Source organism: Globicephala melas, chromosome 20, assembly GCF_963455315.2.
Source record: "Globicephala melas chromosome 20, mGloMel1.2, whole genome shotgun sequence".
NCBI lineage: Eukaryota > Metazoa > Chordata > Mammalia > Artiodactyla > Delphinidae > Globicephala > Globicephala melas.
This window is the reverse complement of record NC_083333.1, coordinates 7,142,051-7,159,012: the sequence shown is the minus strand read 5'-3', so window position 1 is coordinate 7,159,012 and position 16,962 is coordinate 7,142,051. Positions and strand designations below refer to the sequence as shown.

General features: G+C 51.3%; 1 protein-coding gene across 7 annotated transcripts in view; it reads right to left on the bottom strand.

The window, feature by feature from the left end:
* Window positions 1–16,962, bottom strand: part of RPH3AL (rabphilin 3A like (without C2 domains)) — a 155,501-nt gene that overhangs the window by 15,044 nt on the left and 123,495 nt on the right. The gene's annotated exons all lie outside the window — the stretch shown is intronic.

The window sequence follows — 16,962 nt, the reverse complement described above, 5'->3', positions numbered from 1 at the left end:
GAAATAGCATTGTCCCCATTTCACAGGCAAGGAAACCGAGGCCCTTGCCCACAGGGGGATTCTTACTCTGGCGGGCTGGCTCCACAACCTGTGTTTGTAACCACTCTGATTCCACCAGAAGAACTGAACTGGGAGCCAGCAGGCCTGGGCTCTCATCCCAGCTCATCCAGCAACTGCCAGTGGGGTCTTGTGAATGCAGAAGGAGCATGGCTGGTGGGGCTGGAACCCCAGGAGAGGGAAGGGAAGGGGAGGGGGAGCTCCCACAGTGAGCACCTGCTGTGGTGGAAACCCTCTTTTCTGGACTAAATGCAACCATATTTGGCTGGTTAGTCAACAGTGGGAGTCATAATACAGGATCTATTCATACACTAAACTCCATTTTAATTTTAAGCATAGAAATGTACATCCGTTCGCCAATCTTTTTTTTTTTTTTTTTTTTTGCGGTACGCGGGCCTCTCACTGTTGTGGCCTCTCCCGTTGCGGAGCACAGGCTCTGGACGTGCAGGCTCAGCGGCCATGGCTCACGGGCCCAGCCGCTCCGCGGCATGTGGGATCTTCCCGGACCGGGGCACGAACCCGTGTCCCCTGCATCGGCAGGCGGACTCTCAACCACTGCGCCACCAGGGAAGCCCCATTCGCCAATCTTTTGATGGAGGGCTTGGGTGCTTCTTTGAGATCGACCCACATGGTCTTTTGTGTCTAAACTGCATCTATATTGCATTGTGATTCTCAGGTTCAGTTTCTTTAAATTGGAGCAGATCTTGAAGACATGGGCAAGCAGGAATCCTCTATTTTTCCGTTTCTTTCCCCCATTTTTTTTTTTTACAGTTGTGCTGCCTACACCTAATTCAATAGCCTTTTTAAGCAAGTGACTTCTACCAAGTCTTTCCAAAGTCTTGGTTTTAATGAAACGACTCTGTGTCTTTTCTGACTTTTTTCATCAATTTATATAACATTTAATTAAATAATGTAATTATAATAGCAAGTATAACCGCACAGAAAGGTTTGGGATCACAGGTAACCAGCTCGCATAGGTGACTAACTCAGCGGGTGGGGTAAGCGTCAGCGTGTCTTCCCCAGGAATGCAATATGCTGGTTACGGAGGGAGTTGAGTGCTTTCTGCCAGGCACTGTGCTAGGCACCTGGGAAGCATTATCTTACTTGATCTGTAGAACAAACCTGAGCCATAGAGACATGTTTGGTGGGAGATGATACTGGAAACAAAATCAATCTATATCAAGGGCGGCTAATAGGTTTCATCTGATGCTCTAGGCCCCTCTGGAGCAGCGTGCAGAGGAGAATCCTGAAATTGCATTAAGGCCCAGCAGGGAGAGAGTCTGGTCAGTTAGGGAAGCCCACAGTGGTTCCAGGAAGGGAAATGGCAGGACCTAGGCCATGTAGCTTCCACCTGGACCTAGAGCCTTCTGGAAAGTTTTCATGCCTTCAGCCTGTGTCACCTTTCAGCTAAGAAAGTCACAAGTCATAGAACCAAGCAACCAGAGGGGCTGGAGCTGGCTGACCACTTCAGCCTAAGAGATCCTTGACCCTGTGCTTCCACAGCAGGGCAGCCGTGCTTCGAAAGCTTTAATGACTAATTGGTTCTTCTCCCTCCCTCATCCCCACATCTTGCCAGTTTCACTGGCTCTCCTATCTGGGGCTCCTCTGGCTCCACGCGGCCTGGAGCTCCTGCCAAACTGCCGGTCAGCACCTCCCGCAGGGACTGGCTTCCCTCTACCCAGAATGCCCTGCCCACCTCTCTTCTTCTGGCTTAGTTCGGGTACCACCTCCTCCAGGAAGCCTTCCCTATGGCTCCCACCTGTCTGGCTGAACGCCTTGTGTGTTCTGCTACACCTGCAGCAGCTACTTCCCGCTTTAAGTGTTCTGTGTGTGTTTCCCCCAGCAGACCGAGAGGTTCCTGGAGGGCAGGGGACAAATTGCACCACAGTCAAGGCTGGCGTGCTTCTCCTGCAGAGCCTGATCCGTGGGGGTGGGGCAAGAACGATGCTAACAGGATTGCTTCCAGCTTTGCCTTTCTTCTGTCTGCTCAAGGATTTTGCCTCTTCTGCTGTTTCTTTCCCTTCTTGCCCTCAAGGAAGAGTTCTGCTTTGGCTTTCTGGGCTCTTGTGACGTAGAATCAAAAAGAGATGGGGATGGGGGGGTTGTGGTCCACATGCCCCCTTTACAATATTTGAGAAACGCAAGTAAAGGCCTGACTTATCTTGCAATCGCGTTTTAGGTCCCAGACTGGGTTTCTTTGATTATGAATCCACCGAGACCCGATTTTATGGGCATCGGTTTTATAAGCATTTACGTATTTTTGGCTCATTCACTGACTGACTAAATGCCAACTCTGTGGGTCCTCAGACAAAGGGAGTGGGAGGTGGCAGGAGGTGGCAAGAAGCTCCCCAGGTCTCCCTAGGGGCAGATGCAAAGGAACTGGGGAGGATTCTGCCCCCTCCCGCAGCAGGAGGAGGGGGTGTCCAGCAGCCTGTTAAGCAGTGGGAAATCCCTGAGGGGAACACGGTTACCGTTCTCCACATTGGTTTCCCCATCTCTTTGGCAGAGACGCTTAACGGATAATTTATTCCTTTTTCCTGACTTGGAATGTTCCGTCTCCCCCATGTTTGATATGCAGGACCTTCAAAATTCTGGGGCAGGGTGGAGAATATGAGGCTGAGGCAGTGGGGGGTAGGGGACATGCCACGGGGCTCCATGGTATGGGAATAAGGCCTGGATTCTTTGGTGCTGATGAGCAGATACCACAGGGCACAGCATACCAAGAGCCTGAAAGGAGACGATGGGAAAGGACATCCCAGGACTCGGGTTATGGTGGCTACTCATTCACCCTATTTCTTCACTCTGCTCCCTGTTCTGTCATCTGTGGTACATGGGCACAGTGTTGAGCTAGGAGTGGGCTTAAGCCGCAAGAAGACTGCTATGCTATGTTGCGAGAGCATGTTTTGTTGGGAGGGGTATGTGTCGTCCAAGCACCAACGCTGGAGGTGGGGTTCGGGGGCCACATTGCCTAGTTCCCACTTGGTGCCTATGCTGTGCAAGGTTTAGAAAAAATAAACCTCCCCAAGTGACAGTCAGCTGTCTTGTTTTTTTGTTTCCTTTTATAGACAAGGGCCACAGCCATGGAAGGGGGGGGGGAACAGCCCCAGATGACAACTGAGCTCACAAAGACATCACAGAGCAGAGAAGCAGCCAGCCAACGACTCATCCCTTTTGGGTTCGTCTCCCTCAGCTCAAGCATCCTTGCTCACTGTGTCTGCGATTTCAAGCAGGGGGCCAAGCCTCAGCTTAGAGGTCTCTGTGGTGCAAACTCAATCCCATTTCTAGTCCACTCTAATAAACCCCACTCGAAAGGAATAAACCCAAGGAAGTCGGCAGTGTTGACACCTGGCCTCGGCACTTATGTCAGTGGGAAAGAAACGCACCAAGGAGACACTGCGGAGAACATCCCTGGACACAGCCCAGTGCAAATGCTGTTTATCCAAATACTCCTCCGGCAGCAAGGGAAGAAGTTTTTCTTCTTCCTCCCCCTCCAAATGTTGCTGTTAAAACCCGAACCTTGGCTAATTTGCCATTCGATTGCGCTGCCACCTTTTCCCCTGCACGGCAGCTGCAATCGTAAATCTTCCAGGTCTATTAACAAAGCTTTTAGGCTCATAAATCTTTTGACTCTTGCCCTTCCATCCTCAAGAAAACACTCTGTGTGTCTGGAGGCTGAGGTTTTTCCTCTAATTCCCCAAAGGCTGAGTCTAGGATGGTTCCGTCAGTGACGAGCGCTTGTATTCTGCCCACGTCTGATTTTCAGATTGAAAATGGGAAAACACCAGGGAGAAGACTGTCCCGATAGCTTCCCCAAGAAGGAGGTGTCACTAAGTGGATTCACCCGGGCTCTGCCAGCAGGCAGGGAGGAGGGGCGCCTCCCCCTCTGCAGTGGCTTGAGCCCCCGGACCACTTGCTTGGGGACCTGGCGTCCCTGAGATTTTCCCATCATGCCGCAGCAGGGCTGCCCCACTCCGCCCAGCTCTCATCCTCAGAAGCGGACAGCCCCGGCACCAGCCATGCCTGCTTCTCTGGGGAGAGGCCAGCTTTTTTTTTTTTTTCCCCCGGCTCACTCTTGGATGGATTTGCAATTTGACTGTCACCATGGAAACTCAAGAGTTTTGGTACATGAAGGTGGGGGGAAGTCTTCCCTTTTGGAAAGTCTTTCCTGACTGCCTCAAAGAACATGTGGCAGCTGCTGGCTTGTGGAGATACCTTGCCTGGGACGGTCCAGGGGACAGGCAGGATGCTGGCCACTGGACCTCACAGCACTGCACCGGGATTTGGGGGACCTGCTTCCTGCCTCTGCTCTGCCACCATCTCTCTTTGTGACCCTGGGGACACCTCTCAGGGCTTCATCACACACAAAAAGAGGCCAACCTAGACAGCCACTCTGGGTCTGAATCCTAGGATTCAACTTCAGGTCAGGTTTGTTCCATCAGTGGAGAGACCCCAGTGCCCCACTCTGGTTGAGAGGCGGGGAGATGTGACTTTTGGGCCGCACAACATCTGCCTGCCTGGCACAAGGACAGCCAGCAGCCTGTAAGCTTGGGAGGCCCTTGTGAGCATCTGCGGCTCTGCTTGGAGGCTCCCACAGCCCCAAGAAATTACGGGAATTAGAGAGGAAGAGAGATATTTTCAGCAAATATTCTGCCAAAGGCAACGCAGATGGTGGAAAATTTTGCATACTAAAAGCAAAAAAAAAAATTTTTTTTTTAATGTAAAGGAAAGATAAGGCCCTGGGGAATGCAGAGACGTCCCCAGTTAGCCTTACCCAGCCCACCAGGCGGGCACAGCTGCAGAGAAGAGTCACAGAGCTGTCCGCGTGGGGACAGGTGAGGGCTGCCCCACCTGGGAGCAGGGCCAGGCTTGCAGCCTGAAATCCCACCAAGATGCCTCCCAAGTCTGGGGCTCTGTTTGGTGGCAGCAGGAGCGAGGTGCAGGGGTGGGAGAGGCTCTGAGTCACACAGTGTCCTGGCTCTGCCACTTCCCAGCTGTGGGACTTCGGGTCGGTGTCTTCACCTCTCTGTGCTCAGCAGGCCCACCTATGAAATGGGGTAATGACGGATCCTTTCCTCGGTTGTTGTGAGTGTTAATAGAGATAACACAGGCAGTGTCTGGCACATGGTAGGTGCCTGATGAATGGGAGCTATTTTATTTGATGGGGGCGGGTGCATCCTGAACTCACGGCCCACACCATCTGGCACAGAGCTGGCCTCTGCACTCACCATGTTCGGTGCCCGGGCCAACCTCACAGGGGTGGACTCACTTTTTCCGGGGAGCTTAGATTTCCAAGTTGTGTTTCATAAGACATTGGAGGCACTAGGTGCCTTCAGAGGCTGTTTGGAGGCCGAGCTGGGATTTGAACCCAGGCCTAACTATTGTAGGAATCTCTGCGCTTTCCTCCTCACCCAGGATGCAGGGCACCCCATGGTCTGGCCTCACCCCAAGGGCTCTGGTTCCCTGCAGGCAGGTCAGTTCATCCTCTGTCTCCTCAACATGCCTTTTCCCGCCAGAGGCAGGGGCTGCCATGTGTGTGAGAAAAACGTCTAGTTCACTCCCAACATCTAGGGTTGAATTCTAGCTCTGCTTTGGACACTCCTGGACAAATACCTACATCTCTCTGAACCTCAGTCTTCTCATCTGTAAAATGGACACAATAACAACTACCAATAAAATAAGATCAAGAGATCAAGTAGGACAAAAAGCATTGCAAGTCTAAAAAGCTATACGAGCCTATACATATTTTTGAAAATTAGATTCCAATTCATCCTCCAGGAACCCATCCAAACCGTGCCTCTGTTGGAAAATTTCTCCAGCCCAAGTATGGAAGACAGGCCCTCCTTCACTCTCCCCACAACTGCTGGGGCAGCTCTTCTGGCCCCTCTCAGACAACCCCTGGCATTGCATTTCTTTTCCTACAAACACCTGCCTCGACTTCCCCAACTGTACCAGGAGCCCCTTCAGGGCACGGTCACGTCTTAATTGGCGTCTGGCTCCTTCCCTCAGCCCCCATCACTGGGCCTTGGGCCAAGCAGGCACGCAGCAGGAGAGAACGCGGCACTGTGCAGAGACAGCAGGACTGATGGTGGTCAGCAAGGTGGTGGCGAGCCAGCTCGGGCTGGGCTTTCCACCAGGCAGGCGCCTCCTTGCAGCCTCTCCCAAAAGGACACTCAAGTGGGATGAGCGAGCCAGGCAATGGTGGCCTCAGCCTGAGCTAGGCACAGACTAATGCGGGGAGGGGCTGTCGGAGGCTGGTTGCCATGGACACGGGATGAGTGGGCTCTGGGGAGAGAAGTGCACTGTTCATGCAAAACCTTCTCTTCTTCCAAACCCCAGGCCCCAGGATGGGCTCTTCCTTTGTTTTGGAAACTCCCTCCAGGGTCCCAGAGAGTCAGGGTCTGGACAATAAGAAAGGTAGTCCCAAGGCCAGGGGGCCTGTCCTCATAGGGATAGGCTGGGTGGAGCGAGAGAGGCTCAGAGCCTTCCTCCCTCCCTCCCTCCTGGACTCAGAGTCAGGAGATCCGGATGACCCTCCCTGTCCAGCTGCCTGATCACCCTGGGCCTCATTTCCTCATCTCTGAGGTGGGGATAGTCACAGAACCACCATAGAAGGAGGGGTGAGGGAGTGGGACCCTGGAGCTCTCCCTCCTTGGTCCCCCTTCCAGGCTGCCACCTGGGACCTCAGCAGGGACAGCACAGACCAGGCCAGAAATTGAGAGTTGGGGAGTGGAGGGTTTCCTGTGCTTGCTTACTCATTTGCCACTGATTTTAATTAACTCCTTCCTTGGGGCCTGCAGACAGACAGGAGGTACCAGATAACAAAGATGAATCCTCAGATCAATAGTGATGTGGTCGCCAGCACTGAAATCCTGTGGTCCTGCCCTGGCTGGAGGAGCTCCAGATAGAATGGGAGATGGACGGATGGAAGATAAGAACAGCTCCTTCCAGGGAGAACATGATACTCTGCAGGGGAGGTGGAAAGTGTTCAGGGAAAGGAGAAGTCAGGAAGGACTTCCTGGAAGAGGTGGAATTTAAAGATGGGCATGATTTTGGCAGATAGAAATGCTGGGACTGGGGTGTGCCAGGCATCCCTGACAGAGAACAGGAAACACAATGGCCAGGTGGTGGGCTTCTCCAGAGCCAGGATAGGCTCAAAAGGAAGGCTCCGGACTCAGGCACCTAGGGGCCGAGGGGCTGGTCTGGCTTGGATGTGCTCTGCACTATTTCTCTCTGGCAGGTTATTGCTTCTGATTTGTGGCAGAGATGAAGCAAAGTGGGTGCATACCTCCTGACAGTTCCTTTGCTGGGATGCAAAACGCATCTTCATCCACTCCATGACGTCAGTGCTGTCTGTCTGTCCTCCTTTAGGTCCCTGCGCCTTTGACCTCATCTCTTTGTGCCTCTCTTGTTGATGGTTTGAAAAAAAGCGCTCTCTCTGCCTTTGCTTCTCTTGTCTTTCTTTCCCTCTCTTGTGTGTCTTTGTGTCCCCGTGTGTTTTGAGTCTTCTTGGGTTTGTCTCTTTTTTTTTTTTTTTCCCGGTACTCAGGCCTCTCACTGTTGTGGCCTCTCCGGCCACGGAGCACAGGCTCTGGACATGCAGGCTCAGTGGCCATGGCTCACGGGCCCAGCCGCTCCGCAGCACGTGGGATCCTCCCGGACCGGGGCACGAACCTGCGTCCCCTGCATCGGCAGGCGGACTCCCAACAACTGCGCCACCAGGGAAGCCCTTGGGTTTGTCTCTTGATCCCTATTTCTGTTTTGGTTGGTTTCTCTCACTCTCCAGTCTCTGCACATGTCTGTCCCTCCGTCTCTGGGTCTCCGCCTCTGTCTATCACGTCCCCTCAGGGTCTGGCCTCAGGGTGTATCCCTCAGGTTCCCTCACCGGGGCTGGAATCTCAGTCCCTGCTCAGTCCATGGCATCTGATCTCAGAGCCTAGGTGGGGGGCTGGGCTGCCAGCTTTGCCCGGACTCCATGTGGACCCCAGGAGCAACTGAGACAGGGGCGGCCCGGCCCCTCCTTCCTGTATGGAGATCACCGGACAGACAGCTTCTCCCAGCCTCTGCCGCCACTCCTGGACCAGCGAGCGGAAAGCATCCTGGCCCCATCCGTGGGGCCGGCCTCCACCCTGTGATGGACAAGAGGCCTGGGGAGAGGACTGCTGAGCCGAGTGGAATCAGCACTGTTACCTCCGAGGGCTTATTGGAGTCAGACAGGGCAGGCGGGCCCAGATGTATTCACTTCACCAGGTCCCCAAAGGCCGAGAAATCTAGAGTGGGCGGAATTAAGCTGCAGGTCCACACGGCGAGGCAGGTGAGCGGCTGGAGAGGGGTGTGCTGTATTGCACTTGGCGAGAGTTCTGCGGTCATCTGCTCAGCTGCAGCCGGGCTGCCTGGGGGTGGGGCCTGTTTCCCCAGTTCAGCTCAGTTGGGGATTGCAGGGGTGGCGGGGGCAAGGAGTCCCAAGACCTTACCTTGCAGCTGGAGTCATCCAATCAGCTGAGGGTGCCATCGGGTTGGGACAAATTAGCAGCGACAGCCATGCCCCTGACCTCTGTGGTGTGGCTAATGAGGGCCTCCTGCTCTTGGAAAATCAACCCCCAGGCCAGCGAAGATGCCCAGGACAGGCAACAGGGCCGCAGGGGGCAGGGGTGGGGTGCAGCGGTCGGGACAACGGTGGCTCCTGGAAGCTCAGGGCTTCTATTCTGGGGGTGGTCCCCTCCATTCACACACGCCAGCACCGAGCTAGCGTTTGGCTTCACCAAGGGCTCTGAAGGTCAAGACAAATTAGTAACGCACGGGCTTCTCTTTCAAAACACAGCCACGCAAGACATGGCCAGGCCTCTGTTTCCCTGAGACTTGGGAAAAGGGCAAAGTTTCCCGAACACCATGGGGATTTCTTGTTCTGCCCACGCCGAGATTACAATGTAAATTATCTGCCTTAGTTTCCTCTTCTATAAAATGGGACAACAGTAGTCCCCCCAGCACAGGTGTCAGGGGATTACACAAATGCACAACGCCTGGCGTGGGCTGTGGTCCACGGCAGCTGAGGGCTGAGACCTGCCTCTTTCACCTGCCCAGACCAACAGGCACGTGGCACCCAGGCCCTCAGCTGAGCCTGGAAGAACGGTGGCCGCACAGAAGACTGTCAGTGTTCGCCCAAGCGGGGCTCACAGTGGGCTCGGGCAACTCAGCACCACCACCCCGTCTCCTGCCCCCGGTGGGATGGACGGCGTTCCCATCCCTAAACGGCTAGTGGGAGCCACAGCCAGGACTGTGCAGCTATGACTTGTTTTTGTTTATTTATTTTTTGGACCCAAACAGCAGACCTACACCATGAAGACCAGGGTCAGTGGCTTTCCGGGTGCCGGGCTGGACACACAGCACCCTCCTCAGGTGGTTCAAAAGCAGCCTCTCCTCCCTCCCCTCTGAGCAGTCCTTTCTGCCTCACATCTGTGTGTGTTTGGTGGTTTCTATTATATTTATACACTAAAAAAGCCCAGGTACTTCCAGCTGCCCAGGACTCTAGAACCCATGCAGGGTGTTAAGACGAACTGAGGTGGGGAAGGTGATAGTGAAGCAGTAGAGACAATTCCGGGGGCAGGACCGTGAAAGGAAGATTCCGGAACTTCATAAGCACTTAGTGACCGTTTACCACAAACACAGGGCACGGGGTGGGGGAAGGGGGATGGGATTTCACTGGCAGCACATACCCGGAGTGTGTGTGAGTGTGTGTGTGTGTGTGTGTGTGTGTGTGAGTGTGTGTGTGTGTGAGTGTGTGTGTGTGTGTGTGTGTGTGTGTGTGTGTGTGTGTGTGTGTGTGTGTGAGTGAGTGAGTGAGACGGGGCCACTGCTGAGATGGGGCTGGTCTTTCCGGTAGACACAGCCTCAATGTACGGTCTGGGAGCTGCTTTACCACCTGTTAGAAATTCCTCCATAAAGTCTCATCCCCTTGGATTTGGAACCATGAGATATGAAAGCTGGACGAGAACGGACTCTCTGTCTCAGTCCCCATCACCCCCATCCTCCTCATGGGGAAACCAAGGCCCAGAGAGGAAGAAGGACTTTACAAAACTAAAGTTTTCCTGCCCGGGGATCCCCTATTAAAACACAGGAGCTCTGCAAGGCCTGACCTCTTAAGCCCTTATTGGCGAGGCCCTGGGGGTGACAGCGGTGGGTCACCTCCACAGAAGGCGCAGAACCACCGTGGGCGGGATTTGTGGGGTCAGGGTAGGAGAAAGGACGCCTAGATGTGCCATGGTCAGGCTCCTGTCTCCCACTGGTCAGGTGAAGGGTCCGTGAGTGAGGTGGGCTGGATATGAGAAGCCTTCACTTCCACAGAGACGTGCCCACTGTTTTTGCAAGAGGTGTCCCTGTTGGTCTAACTTCTAGTCTCTCTCTTTCACTGGGATGTGGAAACTAGAACTATTTCACTTTCTCCTTAATAACCCAGCAAGGGTGATGATCAAAGAGCGTGAGAGACAATAGGGAGGGGTGGGGACTGCAGCAAACCAGAGACTACAAGGCCTGTGTGAAGGGGGAAGCTGCCACTTAGCCTGTCCAATTCTTCCAGGGAGGGGCAGTATGCCAGACCTTCTGATTTTCAAAAATGAAGCCAGAATTCCATACTCTTTTTAATGAACATTCTCTACCTTTAAAAAAGCTGTCAATGAATTTAAAGCAGTGAGTCGGATCGAGTCACTGTTCCATCACTTAGTGACCTGTGACGCTGGCAAATGTCCAACCCACCCAGGACAGATGGCATCCCACCTCCAAACGACGAAGACCTCCTGCTCTACTCTGCCTCCTTCTCCAAGCCTCGGCCAGCCTGCCCGCCGCCTGCCCCCTACAACACACACTCCCAGCTGCTCTGAAGGCTGCAGGGAGTTCATGTACCACGTTCAGCCTGGTGTGATAGAAACGGCAAGTTCTGAGTCTGCTGGTGAAACACTGGGGGTGAGTAGGGAGTGGGGGAGAGGGCAGCTGAGCCCCCGAGGAGCTTCCAAAACACTCATTTCTCAGGAACAGAGAAAGAAGGAAGGCGGCATAGCAACAACTGGCTCTGGGCAGTGAGCAATCCTGTCTGAAAATAAAACATTTTACAATCCACAACCGTGGCTCATTAAGAATGAATGGATCTACTGGTATAAATAGCGTGCTGCCTTAAGAAGTCAGGAAACAGCATATGCGTTTGATGGAAAAACGGCTGCCGCGAAACTGCTTATTAGCTCAGTCGGCTGCAGCTCTGTGCTAAGGAGACAGAGGTCTCGGGTTCAAAGCCATGTGGCTTTCTCAATCTTGGGCCGTAGACTGTGTCCCCATCCCCCCAGCCCTGATCACAACATGGGGTCATAACTCTGGATACATAGTAACAAGCCCCATAGTAAGCTTCCCCCAGTTTCTGAGCCATAGTATCCTTACTATAATATCCAGCCTCTGCTTGAATGCTCCCAGTGACGGGGAGCTCACTGCCCTGTAGGATACAAAACACCCAATTCTGTGATTCAATGGCTATTGAGCAAGAGATACAAATTTCTCCCTGCTCTGTCCCAGCTCTGCTTTTGGGGAAAGCAGCCTCAATTGGGCGTAATGGGCCACACCATCTATAATGTCTGACAGGTTACAGGCTTGATGCATAAAAGGGCATCCTGAGCAGGAGGGAGTTGGGCCAATCGCGTCCTCCCCAAGTGTGGACATGGGTCCTGAGAGTGGGGGCAGAGGCTGAGACTGAAGGGCATGCAGACTCGCAGCTGAGTACCAGCTGCTGGACGGGCAGAGGCTGGGGAACGGAGCTGATCCGAGAGTTCCCTGAGAAGCAGAAGAAGATGCTGCCATATCCCCCCATCCCCACAGGCCTCGAAAGCCTACCTCTCCATCCCTGCTTCTGGGAGAACTTCCTCAGCAGCCTGGCAACCAGAAACCCTTGAACCAAGTCCGAAAGGGGAAAGCCAGTGTGTGTGGCAATTTGGGTAACAGCTTTACTCCGAGCTACTCTCAGAGGGGAGGAGAGTGGGCTGGGATGCAGAAGCCTGCATCCCAGGCCCTCTTAGCGGCAGCCTATGTGACCTTGGGCAGACACCCCACTCGTCCTCCATCACTTAGAGCCAATTTCACGTCCTTAGCTGCCCCATAGGCTGTTCTGAGCATCAGATGAGATAATGGCTGTGAGTCAAGGAGCTCTGGCTGAGGCCAATGCAGTACCAATGACTCGGCTTCTCCAGGGGGACAGGAGATGGCGGCGCAGGGGCGGGAAGGCTGGCTGAGGGTTCATTCAGGAAGGGCGGCCCCAGGAAAACATTTGCAGCTGAGCTGAACTAGACTGCTTAACCCAAACAACCTCGAAGCTTGCTTTCACTGGACTGCAAACAGAACCACAGTTCGGGATTTTAAAAAAAATTTTGTTTAAAACCTAGTGAACCAATAAAGTGATAATGAAACTCTGATTTTTCTTAAAACTACCCAGCTGGAAAAAATCCAAAACCTCGAAGTACTTTTCCAGAACAGACCTTGATGTGACCAGTGTGTCGTTCTGTTCAGTTCCACCCAGGAAGCCTGTGCTCTGCTCAGGGGGATGACGGAGGGTGGGAGGAGGGAGGGTTCCTGCGGAGGGTCCTGGGGAGGGATTGCACCCGGGCCTCAGTGGGGAGGGAAAAGGGAGTTTGCCTCGTGGCTACTGGGCGTTCAGGGCACCTGCCTGTGTTCAGCTGGGGCTTTTTGGGGTCTAGCGGGGCGGGCAGAATGGAAAGACCTCCCCAGTCCGGCCAGTCCACAGGGCAGTGACGAAAGCTTTAGATGGCGATGGGCCCCCGGCCCCCAACCCCTGCCTGGCCCCAGGCTCCCTAAGAGAGGTGAATATAGCAAAGCCTCACAGATCCAGGAGTCGGTCTCCCAGGAACCCCAACTCTCTGGCTCCCATCTGAGAAAAGGACACACATCCTAAAATACCCCCGGAGCACTGTATGGACCCGAGACTTGGGGCTTCAGCGCTGCCCCCACCCCATCACAGGTGTACAGCCACAGCTGGGAAAGGCGGGGCAGGCCAGGCACAGAGCAGACCCAGGGCAGTGCTGTCTCCCAGTCACAGCACTGGGGGCTGAAGAAAATAAGCACCATCACGTTAAGTGTCCTCGGCCTTGGAGCCAGAGAAGCACAAAATCCTATCTGAGAAAAGCTGCCACACATAACGACTTCAGTCAGATCAGTTCAGCTCTCCATCAACAGGGCATCAGGCTCCTCCAGCGCAAGTACCAGCCTGCTTCTACTATAATGCAAGGCTGCAGAAGGGAAAAGCTTAATGTTCCAGCCTCCTCTTTAATCTTTCTTCTTTTCCTTATAGTGATGGCTGGAACTGTAGCAATCATCTTGTGACCGTGAGGGAAAGAGCAAGAAATATCAAGACATCGGTCCTGACATCACTGAGCTGCTGAACCAAAGCTGCAGTTGCCTCCTCTAAGCTTTCAAGTATATGAGAAGGGCTTCCCTGGTGGCGCAGTGGTTAAGAATCTGCCTGCCAATGCAGGGGACGTGGGTTCGAGCCCTGGTCTGGGAAGATCCCACATGCTGTGGAGCAACTAAGTCCGTGCGCCACAACTACTGAGCCTGCGCTCTAGAGCCCACGAGCCACAACTACTGAAGCCCACGTGCCTAGAGCCCGTGCTCCACAACAAGGGAAGCCACTGCGACGAGAAGCCTGTGCACAGCAATGAAGAGTAGCCCCCGCTGGCTGCAACTAGAAGCCCCCGCGCAGCAACAAAGACCCAACGCAGCCAAAAAAAAAAAAAAAAAAAAGAAAAGCATGTGAGAAAAAAAAATGTAATCTCTTATTACCCAAATATGCCAGATTAATATCCCTACACCCAGCAAATATCTTTCCACACACTGCCCGAGGGTGGGAATCCAGCTGAGAGGAAAGATGCCTGCAGAAGGGGTGGGTCCAACTCGAAAGAGATTAAGACCTAAGAGCCCACAGTGCTGGTTCCACTATTTACACCTTATATCTCTCAAGGGAACAAAGAGGCCTGGGAGTACACAAAAACTGACTATATTTATTGCTGCCATAAACTTGGAGCGACGACCTGCCAAGGGAAAGCAGCGTGGAGCACACAGTCCCGTTGGATTGATTGGCTGGGAGGGGGGAGCCCTTTCCCCAGAGGCAGCCAGGTCGGACCCAGGGCCAGTCACAGGAGGAACTCAGGTCACACTGTTTCCCTACCCCATCCTGGAGAAAGAATGACTGTCCTGCTATGAGCAAGCTCGCTGGGGGCTCACCAAGGGGTCTGCACGCAAATCCTGGACCAAAATCAACACCCAGTGTCCACAGGAGGGAGAGCATAGCCAACTCAGGTAGTCAGCCTACCTGTCCTGTAGGCGCCAGAGTATCTCTGAGTTTGACACAGAGGAAAGAAACACTTCTAATCTTTCTCTAATGCATTCACTGTGTTATTTCGAACATTTAGATCTTTAATCTGTCCGCAGTGTGTTTCTGGATACAGATGGGACGGGATGGAAATCTAATTATGCTATAGCCCTGGTTGATAAATAAACAAGTTATTTTCCCGTTGAACTGAAAAGCTACCTATGTTTAGCTTCCCTACATCCTTAGGTCTATTATTCTTCTCTTCTGTTCCACTTATCTATATAAATATTCTATTTATTCTGGTGACAACACTACACTGTTTCTCTTGACTATAGTAACTTTAAAAAAAACTGAAGTACAGTCGATTTACAATGTTTTAGGTGTACAGCAAAGTGATTTAGTTATACACACACACACACATACACACACTCTTTTTCAGATTCTTCTCCATTATAGGTTATTACAAGATATCGAATATCGTTCCCTGTGCCATACAGTAGGTCCTTGTTTATCTAGTTTACATACAGTAGTGTGTGTTTGTTAAACCCAAATCCCCAATTTATCCCTCCCCTCCTTTTCCCCTTTGGCAACTATAAGTTTGTTTTCTATGTCTGTGAGTCTCTTTCTGTTTTGTAAATAAGTTCATTTGTATCATTTTTTAAGATTCCACATATAAGTGACATCATATGATATTTATCTTTGTTTGACTTACTTCACTTAGTATGATAACCTCTAAGTCCATCCATGTTGCTGCAAATGGCATGATTTCATTCTTTTTTATGGCTGAGTAATATTCCACTGTGTGTCCTTTGATAAGATTCTATAATTTTCTCCATGTTTGACCTATAATTCTTTTTTAAAATTTGTTTCTGGGCATTTTACAATTTTTGTTGCAATTATGAATGGATTTTTCCAGTTCTAATTAGTCAGTATAGAGTAAAACTGTTGATTTTTTGGTGTAAACTATTGATTTACTCTGTGTCCTGTCACTTCCCAAATTCTCTTATTAATCCTGGTGGGTTGTTTTAATAGACCCTCTTGGGTTTTCTTGGTATACAATTACATCACCTGCAAATAAGAGAATTTTTTCTTTTCCAATAGTGACAGATTATTTTATTTTCTTGCCTTGTTACATTAATTAAATACTACAGTATACTGTTGAATGATGGTGATGGAGGTATTCTTGACTTGTCTTTTTTTTTTTTTTTTTTGTGGTACGCGGGCCTCTTACTGTTGTGGCCTCTCCCGTTGCGGAGCACAGGCTCTGGACGCGCAGGCTCAGCGGCCACGGCTCACGGGCCCAGCCGCTCCGCGGCATGTGGGATCTTTCCGGACCAGGGCACGAACCCGCGTCCCCTGCATCGGCAGGCGGACTCTCAACCACTGTGCCACCAGGGAAGCCCTTGACTTGTCTTTTGATAGAACATGGCTTCAGTGCTTTATCAGTTAATATGATATTTGGTGTTACATTTCTGCTTTTTGCGTAATTTTATCATATTTAAGTATTTCCTTTTATTCTCATACTACTTAAACTTTTTATTTAACAGATTTTTTTTAACCTTGTAGAAGAAGACATTTCAAAGCAAGATAGGAAACCTATGAGCCACAAAGCAAAAGAAAGACATACTTGACTTCACAAAAATGAAAAGAAATTGTTTTTAACTGGCGAAATACTATAAGTAAACACTAAAGTCAAACAAAATATAAAGTCAAGGAGAAAAAGGTTTGCAACCCATTTAATACCCCTAAGGGGCATCTACAAATCAGTAAGAGAAAATAAACAACATAATAAAAAATGAGCAATGAGTTTAAACAGGCAAGTTTTAAAAGAGGAAGCTTAAATAATCAATAAATAATAAGACATGAAGACACGTTCAAATTAGAAAAATGAAGTATCGTTTTTCTTCTAGCCTACTGGCCAAAATGATAAACACCAAAAATATTCATGGCAGGCAAGGATGCAGGTACAGGTGAGTATAAAAAAATATAACAGGGCTTCCCTGGTGGCGCAGTGGTTGAGAGTCTGCCTGCCGATGCAGGGGACACGGGTTTGTGCCCCGGTCCAGGAGGATCCCACATGCCGCGGAGTGGCTGGACCCGCGAGCCATGGCCGCTGAGCCTGCGCGTCCGGAGCCTGTGCTCCGCAATGGGAGAGGCCACAACAGTGAGAGGCCCGTGTACCGCCAAAAAAAAACAAAAACAAAAACAAAAAAAAACTGTAACATTTTCAGAATATAGTTTGGTAATGTCTATTGACATTTAAAACACACAACCCGTTTTTGGAAACCTGCCCTACGGAAATAGAAGCATCATACACATATAAGGATGTTTCAGTACTGCCTGCAGTGGCAAAAAGCCAGAAATCATTTGAATGTCCATCAATAGGTGAATAATTAAATCACAATATATGATATGATGGGATTTTACTCAGTCATTAAAAAGAATAAAGTAAAATCTATGTGTCTATTGACCTGGAGGGATGCCCATGATATTCTGTTAAGTGAAAAAAGCAACATGCAGAGTTATGGGTAAGAGGCTATTTTTGTTGTTAA